Source organism: Artibeus jamaicensis, unplaced genomic scaffold, assembly GCF_021234435.1.
Source record: "Artibeus jamaicensis isolate MK-2021 breed Jamaican fruit bat unplaced genomic scaffold, CSHL_Jam_final contig_511, whole genome shotgun sequence".
NCBI classification, from domain to species: Eukaryota; Metazoa; Chordata; class Mammalia; order Chiroptera; family Phyllostomidae; genus Artibeus; species Artibeus jamaicensis.
The window spans coordinates 4,169,716-4,180,512 of record NW_026521866.1 but is presented as its reverse complement, the minus strand read 5'-3'; the positions used below and the strand labels follow the sequence as shown (position 1 = coordinate 4,180,512).

Below are 10,797 nucleotides of genomic sequence, written 5' to 3'. Positions count from 1 at the left end.
CGTTGGACTTCCATAAAGCTTGATTTTCTAATGATTCCGGGTGATATTTGTTTTGTATTCTAGTTGTAATTTTCTTGTGTGATTGTACAAGGAGCAGAGCTGGGTTTACCTACACCTCTACCTTGACCAGAAGTCCTATTTTATTTCCTCAATCATGCCATATTTTAAGGGTACAGAGTGCTTTCACTTGGCATCAACTTTTAGTTGGTTTTGAGAAAATTGTTGTTACACCAGGTGGGATGATTACTGATCTCTCCATTCCTTTAGGCTGACTCTGCCCACAGGGGACAGGATCCACTGTATTCCAATCTGTGTTGCTGCATGCAGCATCACAGAAAGTGGCTCCACTAATATAGCATTAACGTATTTGTCATGGAAATAAGTGTCCGTTTCTGGTGGATCTTTCTTGCCATCATTTGCTGAATGCTTCATACTGGGAGACAACTTAGTCTGTTTTTGGCCAAAGGAAAAATTGTGAGGCTGAGACAAACTGCAGCAATTGCAGCTGCTAGTTTGTTGGAACTTCACCTCAAGCATTCTTGCAAAGCAAGGTCTAGGGTCTTGATGCTGTCAGTGGTCACATTTCCCCTCCTATGGAAGGAAGTAGGTGGTGCCACTTAGGATATGTAGTTTATCTCTACCTTAACTGTTTTTCTTGGCTGAAATTCTGTGGTAATGAGGGAAGGTAGACAAAGAGAGAAATAAGCAGAGCAAAGCAATCCAAATGGCATGGAACATGACTGCACCACTTCTGTTTTATATATAATCCCTTTATTGTTGTCTTAGAAACATTTATTATTGTCTTAGAAATTAGCCCCATTTTGTACATGATCCATAGCTGATTTCTTCTTTGTGAAGTATGATTAGGTTAATGAGGTTTTGCTAAGTTGATCTATAAGTAGACATTACACCACTGTATCAGTCAGCATGATTTTGGTCACACATAATAGAAAACCCATATCCAGCCAGCTTAAACAATAAGGAAATGTATATATTAGCTCACATAGCTGAGGGGCCAGGAGAACGATAGAATTTAGCCTATGTAATCCAGTTCTGTGATACTCTTTCTCTGAAAATTCTTCACCTGTGGACTTCTCTAAGGGTTGCATTTGTCCTCAGACAAAACAGCAAATTATAGAAGCCAACTAGAAAAGTTTAAAGGGAAGGAAGCCTTGCTTACCAGAGCCCGGAAAGCTATACCGACCCCTTCAAAGACTCTGCTTAGACTACTATGTTGAATCACCTATGTATTCCTGAATTAGTTGTTTTATTATATGCCTACCTCATTGGCAAAACAAGAAATATCTTATAAATGATGATCCTACAAAATTCTGAGGCAATGAGGACTGGCAGTTTTCACAAGGAAGAGAGGCAGGGCAGAAAAAACGTAACAGATGTCCATTATAAACCTGACTACATTTACTATCTATTTAAGGCATTCCTTGTGGATTACATTGCCTTAAATTGCCTTGTGGATTGAAACCTTAAAATTAGAGTCATAAAAATTACTACTGATTTTCTCAACTTGATAAGGAGCATCAAAAAACCTATAGCCATCATCGTACTTAATTGTGAGAATCTATTTTCCCACTAAGATCGAGCACAAAGCAAGGAGTTCCCTTCTCACCACTCCTTTTCAACATTTTACTAAATGTTGTAGCTAATATAATAATATAAGAAAGGAAAAGAAAGGTAATATACCTAGAAAGAAAGAAATTAAACTGAAACAATCAACAAAAACTTTGCTGGAAAAAGTAAGTGATCATAACAAGGTTACAGGATACAAAGTTAATATTCAAAAGTAATAGTTTTATCATTTCCAGTAGCAATGAACAAGTGGAATTCGAAATAAAAACACAGTACTATTTACATTAGCACCCTCAAAAATAAAATATTTAACTACAAATTTAACAAAATATGTACAACATCAATATGAATAGAAAACTATGCAACTCCAATGAACAATATCAGAGGGACTAAATAAATGGAAAGATATTCTACATTCATGAATACAAAGACACATTATATGAAGTTATCAATTCTTACCAATTTGACCTATAAATTTAATGCAATTCCAATCCAAACCACAGCAGGTCATTTTGAAGATATCAACAATATGTTTCTAAAGTTTATATGAAGAGGTAAAAGACCCAGAATGACCAACACAACACTGAAGAAGAAAAAAGTTAGAGGACTAACACTACGTGACTACAAGACCTACTGTGGGCCTTGGCTGGTGTGGCTCAGTGGATTGAGTGCCAGCCTATGAACCAAATCATGCCCGGTTCAATTCTCGGTCAGGGCACATGCCTGGACTGCAGACCAGATCCCCAGTTGGGGGCACACAAGAGGCAACCACACATTGATGTTTCCCTCCTCACAATATCTGGCTGTGAAAATCAGGTGGGATTTCATTCAGATGAGATGGCAGCCCTGTAAATGCAGGTGACTTCTTTAAGGGTCAGAGACCAGAGTTACTCCAACTCACTCTCTCTGAGCTCCCAACACCAGCTTCAAAAGCCCCAGGGGAAACATGGGGAGGAAATAAATTATCTGCCTTCAGGGTGAGAACTGGAAAAGCACCTCTGGCTGAAATAGATGTGCTGGGAGGCTCCATTGTTGATTTATGAAGTCCCTCCCACCCAACAGCCATTAGGTCTTCATCAGCTTGGCTACCATTGCTCATCTGACACTGGTGATTCCCTGAGACTCCGCTTGACTCAAACTTTACACCCACCCAAACCTCACACCAATACAAAACTCTTTCAGGTATTATTCCTCACAAGCTTCCATCTTCGGTTCAAACTGTGGACTTCCTAAAATCCCCCAAAGATCCACAAACTAAATAAGCAGCAGCTGGCCTCAGTGTGCCCTGTACCCTTTGCTAAGTGGCCTCCAGCCATTAATATCAACTGGCCTCAATATGCAGTGTAGCATCTCACAGACACCTCCAAGCCCAGCATAGGCAACTAAAAACTGAAGAGCACTTTGTAACTGTTACCAGGTGGCACCAGGAAGGGCACAGGCAGTGGCTGACAAGGGTCTACATTGGAGGCATTTCCAAGAGGCCCAAGAAAAACACATGTGGTGGCCTGCTTCAGACCATATGACAGCATCACCTAATTAGCTCCACACATGACATAACAAAAGGGTGGAACCAGCAAACACCAGAGGCAGGCACCAGAGCCCCACTAGGGTGAATTTTGCTCCATGGGGTCAGCCTTCACACAACAGTTTCTCCACTGTAGTCATGGCTAGTCCACACAGTCAGTTAGCCTTTGGTCAGTCACACCAACAGACATGCTGTAATGCAGGAGCTCCAAACCTGGGGGCTGTACTGTACTTGTGTTTGTGATATTCTGAAAAAAACACTCAGAGGACCAGAAGACATGGATATGCCCTTTATTACTCACATTACAGGGGAGTGCACAGATGGCTACAGACCAGTGTGAGATAGACCGCACCCTCCCTCCAGCCTTGGTGCTACTTACAGGATTAGGGAGGAAGCAGTGCCAGTGGGGAGGGAGCCTTAGTACTGTGTGAAAATGCTACAGGATTGTGATAAATACATGGGCCTTAAGAAGGCTGGGACTCCAGATACATGGTGTTTTTCTTGCTCCTTATGGCTGCTGCCTAGGCAGGCAACTGTTCCCTGAGGTCATGGTGGGGCCATGTCTTGAGTTACCCTACACATGTCAACAGAAATCAAGGGGGAAATACTACAGCAGGGTATACACAACACACAAAAAGGACAGTCCTAAAGAATCTGGCTCAGGTGACCATGTAGACAGCACCACTGGACCCACAGGACACCTAATCAATAAAGCCACTCTGCCAAAACTGAGAGATGTAGCATCTCTACCTAATACATAAAAACAAACAGGCAGACACATGATGGTGAAAGAGTAAGTGGAAGATACACTAACTTCCTCCAAGAACCAAAATGGAATTATAACTCAATTATAGAAAAATCATCCTGAATAACCACCTGAACACTAGCTGGAGAGAAACCCTATAACCACAGACAGATGGAAGAAGTCACATCACCACAACATGACTGGTAGGAAGTATAGAGGACATGTGAGAGGGCTAGCTTCACTCCCATTGGCGGCAGCTAATGTCCTAGAATGATACTTAGGTGGCTGGGGGCATCCCCTAGAAAAGTGTTAGGTCTAAACCCCAAGCTGGGCTCCCCAGACTACAGCACCAAAACTGGGAAATAACTCAGATAACATGTAACTGTGAAAAGCAGGGGGGGGGGGGTTCTGTCTGTCAGTGAGAGATGGAAGAGCCTCTTAAAGAGTGAAAGCACAAAATTTCATTTGCAGTCACTAACCTGCACTCTGAAAGAGGAAAGGCAGAGTAGACTAGAGAGGACAGTCTGGGGCTGGTGGCTCTGGCAAGAGTTGAAGGAACTACTACCAGGATTACTGTGCCGAGTCATTCCGATATGGAAGGAGCCATTTTTCTCAGGGAGAGCACTTCCCTCCTAGTGGCATCAGCCTGAGGGGAAGCAATAGCCCCTGCCTATGGGAATTACTCTGCTCCATCCTGTGGTGCTTAGGCCCTGCTGCTGAGGAGTACAGCTGAAAGCCTTTCACTATTTAACACTACAGAAAGTCTGCAGGCAGACAGGGATTCCTGAGAACTCTGAGGCTTCAGTAGACCAGCCCCGAGCCTGGGGCTAGTAAAAGCCAGACTTGGTGCACAGCCTATCTCTTTCAGCACACACCCAGACCAGCAGAGGGAGCCACATGCTGTCAAGTGCTGATAGCTCCAAACAGGTTGTCTGGGGACAGTCACTGGCAGGGTTTGATTTAGGCATGCACCAGAGTGTTGCAGATCTACCTAATACACAAAAACAAATACGAAGAAGCAGTCAAAATGGGAACACAAAGAAACAGACAGCATATAAAAAAAAAAAAACAAGAATAGGTAGGCACACGGTGCCTCCTCACACTACCAAAATGAGGACAACAAAAATTTAGAAACAAAAAAACAACCAGAGCTGATAAAAAATTAAACTGTACGGAAGTCTAACAAGGAGTTAGAATAAACACATTCATTCAGACCAGTAGGAAGGGCAGAGTCAGGCACAGGGAGGAGAAAGGACACGGCAAAAAAAAAAAAAAGCACTGCCTTGCAGACCCAGGATCAGCAGGCAGCAGCTGACAACTGGCTGATCAAGCGGTCCCACATTCAGGTGCAGATAAACCACGTGACACTGGGGAGCAAGACAGATCGTGCAACCCAGGGCCCTAATGTGGTGAAATAAAGCCTCAAAAAACCAATGGAAAACACCTGGGGGTGTTGAGGTGCCAGGAGAGACTCACTCTCACAACAGAGCTCATTGGAGAGACCCACAGGGTCCTAGAACATACACAAGCCCACCCACATAAGAATCAGCAACAGAAGGGCCCAGTTTGCTTGGGGGAAGTGACGGAAGGGACTGAAACCCAGCAGAAAGTGGAGCAAGTGCCATTGTTACCTTTCTGACCCCTCCTGCACATACAGCATCACAGCCCAGCTATGTGGGTTGCCCCGACCTGGTGAACACCGAAGGCTCCACCCCTCACTGCATAACAGGCACCACAAGGAAAAAAAAAAAAAGGCCCAAATGGAAGAACAGATCAAAGCTCCAGAACAAATACAACTAAGTGACAAAGAGATAGCCAAACTATCAGACACACAGTTCAAAACACTGATAATCAGGATGCTCACAGAATTGGCTGAATATGGTAGCAAATTAGAGAAAAAAAAATGAAGCTTATGAAAAGTGAAATACAGCAAAATGTACAGAAAACCAACAGTGAAGGGACAGAAACTGGGACTCAAATCAATGGTTTGGAGCAAAAGGAAGAAATAAACATTCAGCCAGAACAGAATGAAGAAACAAAAATTTTAAAAAATAAGAAGAGGCTTTGAAACCTCCAGGACAACTTCAAACGTTCCAACATCCGAATCATAGGGGTATTAGCAGGAGAAGAGGAAAACCAAGAAATAGAAACTTATTTGAAAAAATAATAAAGGAGAACTTCCCCAAACTGGCAAAGAAAATAAACTTCCAGAAAGTCCAGGAAGCTCAGAGAGTCCCAAAGAATTTTAATCCAAGGAAGCACACACCAAGACACATCATAATAACATTAGCCAAGATTAGAGATATGTAGAGAATCTTAAAAGCAGCAACAGAAAAGAAGACAGTTACCTACAAAGGAGTTCCCATAAAACTATCAGCTCATTTCTCAACAGAAACCTTACAGGCAACAAGGGACTGGAAAGAAGTATTTGAAGTCATGAAAGGCAAGGACCTAAATCCAAGATTATTTTATCCAGGAAAGCTATCATTTAGAATGGAAGGCCAGAGAAAGTGCTTCCCAGGTAAGATCAAGTTGAATGAGTTCATCATTATCCAGCTCTTATTATATGAAATGTTAAATGGACTTATCTAAGAAAAAGAAGACAAAAAATATGAACAGTAAAACGACAACAGAAGACTTCCGCCAAGATGGAGACATAGGTGGAAGCACTGCTCCTTCTCGCACAACTAACTTTAAAAACAATAAAGTTTTAGCAACAAAAACACAGCCAAACCACAGAAAATTGAACTTCACAGAAGTCTGACAACAAGGAACCCTTCAGCCAAACTAGTAAGAGGGGCAGAGCCAGCAGCAGAGCGGAGTCAGGCAGGAAAGATCCACCAGACTGACCCGGGCACGTGACCCAGGTGTGCCAGCAGCTGTGGGCGGATCCCAGGTGTGGAGTAGCGGGTGGACCCACTGAGGGTACAAGGCAGTGGACTCACTGAGGGCTGATTGCGGTCACACATTCGCGTGCAGATGAACTGGTGAAGGAGCAAGCAGTGAGACGGACCTCACAGGCCCCAGCTACAGGAAGCAGCAGAGGGAACCGCCATTGTCCCTCTCTGACCCCGCCCCCACATAAGCATCACAAACCAGCGACCTGGGTGGCCACGCCCTGGAGAACAACTAAGGTTCTGCTCCTCATACATAACAGGCATGAACAGATCAAAACATGGCTCAAGAACAACTCAGAGCCCCGGAGCCCATAAATCTAAGTGGTGAAGAAATAGCCAAACTTTCAGATGCACAGTTCAAAACACTGGTGATCAGGATGCTCACAGAACTGGTAGATTTTAGTCACAAATTAGAGGAACATATGAAGGCTAAACTAATTGAAATGAATGGAAATACACAGGAAACCAGTAGTAATGAAAAGGAAACCGGGACTCAAATCAAGGGAGCAGACCAGAAGGAAGGAAAAAATGACCAAACAGCAAAATACGAAGAAACAAGAATTCAAAAAAATGAGGAGAGGCTCAGGAACCTCCAGGACATCTTTAAATGCTCCAACATCTGAATTATAGGGGTACCAGAAGGGGAAGAGGAACAGTCATGAGTGGAAACCTTATTTGAACAAATAATAAAGGAGAACTTCCCCATTCTGGCAAAGGAAATAGACTTCCAGGAAATCCAGGAAGCTCAGAGTGTCCCAAAGAAGTTGGACCCAAGAAGGAACACACCAAGGCACATCATCATTATAGTAGCCAAGATTAAAATGAAGAAGAGAATCCTAGAAGCAGCAAGAGATAAGGGGACAGTCACCTACAAAGGAGTGCCCATCAGACTGTCAGGGGATTTCTCAAAAGAGACCTTACAGGCAAGAAGGGGCTGGAAAGAAGTATTCCAAGTCATGAAATCCAAAGACCTACATCCAAGCTTGCTCTATCCAGCAAAGCTTTCATTTAGAATGGAAGGACAGATAAAGTGCTTCTCAGATAAGATCAAATTCAAGGAGTTCATCATCACCAAGTCCTTATTATATGAAATGTTAAAGGGACTTACCTAAGAAAAAGAAGATAAAAAAGATGAACAGTGAAAGGACAGCAAACTCATAGTTATTAACAACCACACCTAAAACAAAAGCAAATCAAGAGGACAGCTAGATCAGGAGTGAACCATAGAAATGAAGATCATGTGGAGGGTTAGCACAGAGGAGTGGGAGAAGGAGAAGGGGGGAGAAGGTACAGAAGATAAGTAGCATAGACGGTAGATAGAAAATAGTTAGGGAGGAGGGTAAGAATAGTATGGGATGTATAGAATCTAAAGAACTTGAGACACATGTTCACTAACTAAAGGGGGGAATGGAGGGGGATGGAGTGTGCAGGGTGCAGGGGAATGAAGGGGGGAATAGAACAACTTTAATGGCTTAATCAATAAAATAAAAATATATATATTTAAAAAAGAAGAATAACATATACTTGCCCTGGCTAGTGTGGCTCAGTGGATTGACTGCCGGTCTGAGAACCAAAGGGTTGCCAGTTCTATTTCCAGTCAGGGCACATGCCTGGGTTACGGACCAGGTCCCTAGTTGGGGGTGTGCAGGAGGCAGCCACTCGTTGATGTTTTTCTTTTTCTCCCTCCCTTCCCCTCTGTTTAAAATATTAAAATAAATATTTTTAAAAAGAATACATATCCTTTATCAAGTTCATCTGGTGGTGGTGCTGCAAATTCACCTTTAATTCCACAAATTACTGCAGTATTTCCCAGCTTCACTAAACCAGCACTATCTGCAGTACTAATTTTGTTGACACTTGTGGTTCTGAATTCACCATGTTCTCTTCCATCAGAGCAGTGATTCTCTTTCAAAAATCTCCTATAATATTCCAGAGGTTCCAGAGTTTTAAAACCAGCTGCTGTCTTCCCACCCATGCCTTCCTAAATTCAGGCTTTTTGACTTCTGACTAACTTTGAGATTATCCAGTAGGCCCCTGGAATATCTCAGAAGAGTTCTTCTCTCACCTTATAAAAAACAAAATAAAAAATGTTAAACTCGGGCTTCTTTGATATGTTAAATTATATGAGAAGCATTGTCAAATAAGAGATAATACTAAGCCTTCTTTATGTTGTATTTATGTAGGTATATGTTATAAGTGTTCCAGAAATTTTATGAAATTCCTGGAAATCTGTTATGTCTTGGTATAATGTTATCAGTCATAATTGTAGTTATCTTAAAATGTTGTGTGGTACAGAAATAACCAAATTTACTTGTCAATTTCACTATAATTAAGTCAAAAGATCTTTAACCATAGGCATTTTTTAATTTAATCTTTATTGTACTTTTTCCCTTTACCATTTAGTGCCCTTATACACTACTTCCCCCAGCAATCACCACATTGTTGTCCATGTCCATGAGTCCTTTCCCCCTTTTGTTTCATCCCTGCACCCTTAGCCTACCCACCCCTAGGTGTCATACCATGAACATTTTAAAGTCCTTTGTCATTTACAGATAGTTACTGTCTTACTCTGATGTTTTTGCAAAAGTAAGACTCATAGAAAAAAACCTTACCAAATGCCCCTGACCACTGACACTGCTACAAAATGACATCTTGGGTACATATTTCACAACTAAAAGAAGACTCCACATGACATCTCATTTTGTACAAATGCTGGAGACCTCCAAAACAGATTGACTAGACACAGAAGTAGTTGTCATCACTGTGGACTGCTTTCATACAAGACACCGAATGTGGAGTTCATTGTTTAACTAAACACAAAATCCTTTCTTCCTTTCTTTTTTTCCTGTACTGGTATTGGCTTGGAAAGATAATGTTACCTTTGTAAAGATTTTAAAACAACTTTTTATTTCAGGCTAGAATCTTTACTTCCCAAGCGTGCTGAAAACCTAACTGACCCATAGCTTTAGTGGGCAAATGCAGCTATCTTTGTGAACGAGTACATTAATAGTGCCACCTTAGTGGGAGTAATTTTTGCCACAACTCAATGTATCTTCGTGGTGTCTATCATTCCCCTTAGGCCTGTGAATGCCCAGATGGCTGTCACATAATCAGGTGATGCCTCTTAAATTATCAAACTGCTGCTAATTGGTCACAAATTAACTAAATTTGTCAACTCCCTTGGGTTTATAACCTCAAGTTAGAAAGGATCTACCAAAAGGCATTCATGATTCAGGATGTACATCCTTTGGCAGATCTCTACTTCCATTGTTAGGACTGAGAACAAATGAGGCTATAATCAAGCATACCCCCATAACTCTGGCAAGTATTGTGAAATCTGCTGCTAAAGCAATAGCTGCCCAAATTTCTTTTTTTTAATTGTCATTGTATTTTTTCCATTACCATTTATTCTTTTTATATTCTTTTCCACCTCTACCCCCAAACCTCCATAAACCAAATTTCTTATACTCTCTGGCCAAAGTTGTTCTTAATAACAAGATAACCCTTAATTACCTTTTCCTTAGTAAGGGGGTGATGCAACACTTGCTGTACCTGTATTACCACTTCTGGGGAAGGTAAAACCCAGTTAATAAGATTACTCAACAAGTCACTTGGCTTAATAAAGTGGCTCCTTCAATGAAGGTTTTTTCTTTTTATTTTGGACATTTGATTTTGATTGGTTTGGTTTTTGAGGACCATAGCTCCAAAATGCACTCCAAACATTGGAAATGATCCTGCTTTAAATATTCGTAGTAGTCTGTATTTTCTCAAAACTTTTAAATGCATATCTGTAGCCACTAGCCACCAAGCAAATGATCTCCCAGAGACTGAAATGTGGAAACAAGGAATGAAGAGAATAACAATCTTCAACAATGTGCACCTGAAGTGGTGACCTGTAAATAACCACAGCAATTCAGCCAAAATCATCATGACGTGGATATCACACAGAGGATGGGCAAAAACTGTAAGAATTTGGAAGTAGTAACTTAGTGATACTAATGCCTTAAATTTTGACCACATGTCTTAGTTAAGCTGAAAATCTG

At 41.6% G+C, this 10,797-nt stretch overlaps 1 pseudogene; it reads right to left on the bottom strand.

Moving 5' to 3' along the window:
* Positions 1 to 243: 243 nt before the first annotated feature.
* LOC128627984 (cytochrome c oxidase subunit 7B, mitochondrial-like) lies at positions 244 to 8,729 on the bottom strand (annotated as a pseudogene).
* Between the last annotated feature and the right edge of the window lie 2,068 nt (positions 8,730 to 10,797).